The following is a 2,978-nucleotide window of genomic DNA, read 5'->3' as shown; positions in this document are numbered from 1 at the left end:
TCGACCCCTGGACCGAGACACTTCCCAGTCTCTAAGTCCAATACCTGCAGTTAGAGCAGTCGAAAACTTTACGGTTACACAGATCCAACACTAAAACTAAAACCATGCACTGAGTCCAGAACACATACAAAGACAGCTATCTTCAGTGAAACGCATGGATAAAAAAGATAAGCAAAGCGGAGGAGGAATATCATCAGTACCTACTCATATACAGTGGAGTCGAGACAAGAGCTAAACGCAGCAGAAGGGATATGTATCCACAAGAAATACAAAAATTTTGTGAAAAGTGCCAATACATCTCTGACTAAAGTAAAAATGGCTCATCAGAAATTGAACATTATCTCTCTGTATAGACCAGAGGATTGTAGACCTAGAACTGAAAGAGAAGCCTTCTATGAACAATGACAAGAAGTTATCAGTCAGATTCTTTCAAACGAACTTACAGTGATAATGGGGCATTTCAATGCTCGAATTGCAAATAATTTCATTACAGGAGTTAAACAGCGATTTAATGGCGACTTTCTAAATGATAATGGTTAGATTATCAACAGCTTTTGGTCAAGCAACGAACTGAGAATAAATAATATCTTCTGTGACCACAAGAGGCGTTATAAGAATGCTTTCCAGAATTCAAGAGCTCGTAAATCCACAAGAGATCACACTGCTTCATATAATGACATCAATTTTCAGTCATAGCGACTCAATGTTAGAGTCGCTATGGAAATAATTTACAAAGATTTTATATCATAAACGATCAGCAAACAAAATAAAAGAGATCAACATTGAAGAGGATAACGTTGGAAGAAAATCAGGACATTTCGAAGCAGCAGATCACTAGTTATACAGCATAACAGAAAAACAAAGCCGGCCGCGGTGGTCTAGCGGTTCTAGGCGCTCAGTCCGGAGCCGCGCGACCGCTACGGTCGCAGGTTCGAATCCTGCCTCGCGCATGGATGCGTGTGATGTCCTTAGGTTAGTTCGGTTTAAGTAGTTCTAAGTTCTAGGGGACTGATGACCACAGATGTTAAGTCCCATAGTGCTCAGAGCCATCTGAACCATTTTTAGAAAAACAAACAGAAGACCATGGTTTCACAAAGAAGTTCAAGAAATATATAAAAGAGGTACGCCTGTTTGAACTACGAATTACTCAAACCACAAAAATCTTATGAAGAGTTCAAAAGACTTCATAATGAGACAAAATCACTAGTGAATCATTTGAGAAGAAACACTGGAAAATATTTTCTAAAAATATATAACTAGAGTTCTGTGGGATGCAGAAACAAATTTGTAGAATAATATCAATACAGAGGAAAGAGTTAAATTAATTTTGGAAGTGAATGACATAAATGAGGCATCATTGGTTGAATATTTAACAGAGTTTCTTAAAAGTAAAACACTACTCGAGAACAGGAAGGTTTCGGAGACCAGCATACAAGTAAACGATGGTGTAACTGCTTCACATGCAGAATTAGCAGAAGCCATAAGTCTACTAAAAATAGTAACTCTCCAGAGAAAGATAGGATTCCCAATGAATTATTAAAGTATGGAATCCACTAACAGCAAAGTTAACCAAATTAAATAACAAGCTCTCAATCTGTATAAAAATTCCAAATGAATTTAGAAATAGTATCATTATTCTCATGCAAAAGAAAGGAGATAAGAAAGATAGTCCAAGTTCATGCTAATAAATCTACTCATTTCAGCTCTTAAACTCATAACAATAATAATAAGAAATATAGTAAAAGCCATTACAACCCTTGCAGAGGAGTAGTGTGGTTTTATATCTTGTAGGTGACAGACAGATGGAGTATTCATTCTTAGGCTGTAGAGAACTCCGTTTACAACACACCATCTTATCTTTGTTTTATTGGTTTACAGTGTTGTTAGTCAAGGCGACTGTCTGAGCCCGCAACTTTTTGACTTAGTCATGGAAGAGGTGATCAGGTATTGGCTGATAGTGATCATAGAATTTTTATGAAGAAATAAAAAACGTTTGTTAACATGACAATATAGTTCTGCTAGAGAACAACGAAGGTAACATGCAGAAAATTTTACATATAAGGCAGCCAAAAACCTAAATATCATCATACAGATTCAAAAACTCATATTTATGACGACATCTGTGTATCCAATTAGATGCGGACTGGAAGTGGATTGAAAAAGTGTTCAACAGGTAATTACATTTAAATATCTTGGCATTGAATTTTCCACCAGTGAAATGTCGAAAAGAAGGTTGGAGAACAAGTAGCAAATGCTAATATAGTGACAGGGTGATTAAACGATTCAATTTGGTAAAACAAACGTCTAAAAAAATATACAAAGACAAGAGTATACAAAACCATAATGAGACGAGTTATGACATACAAAACTAAGACAAGACCGGAACCATTAAAAACTAGAAGACTTTTGAAAAGCAAGAACACGAAAATTCTTCAGAGGATTGCAGGGGAGACAGCGAAAAAGACAGAAGAGAAAGTATGAATTTAACGAACACATAAGCAAAATTGATAAATTAAAGATTCTGAAAATCGAAAGAAATAAATCACCAGCTTGTGAAAGAAGTAGAGGCCGTTCAAGGAAAAGAAGCGAGTGACAACCTCGAGGCACATTGAGTCGTAGTGAAGGACACAGACCCTTGTCAAGGAAGAACGAAAGAAGAATAAGAAGAATGATTAAAATTCTTCAGTAAACATACATACAAAAGAGAGACTTTTCATTATTTGCCTAGTGTAGTATCACATAACTATTAGGTGTTACAGAGTGTAATGCATTTTATATGCTTGTCATTTATACAGTTCTTGTGATACTTGTGCTTCGTAATTGACTTGCATTTTAGTTTTGTACCAAATGATTTTCATACTTTCATATTTTCAGATTTTAAATTTCATAACGTTTCGATTTTTCGCTTGTTCTCAACATCTGCATTTTTCAGAGCAATTGAGGGTATAGATTTGAAATCACCGTTATCGATATCCTGC

Source organism: Schistocerca americana, chromosome 1 (assembly GCF_021461395.2).
Source record: "Schistocerca americana isolate TAMUIC-IGC-003095 chromosome 1, iqSchAmer2.1, whole genome shotgun sequence".
Taxonomy (NCBI): domain Eukaryota; kingdom Metazoa; phylum Arthropoda; class Insecta; order Orthoptera; family Acrididae; genus Schistocerca; species Schistocerca americana.
Note: the sequence above shows the minus strand (reverse complement) of the source record.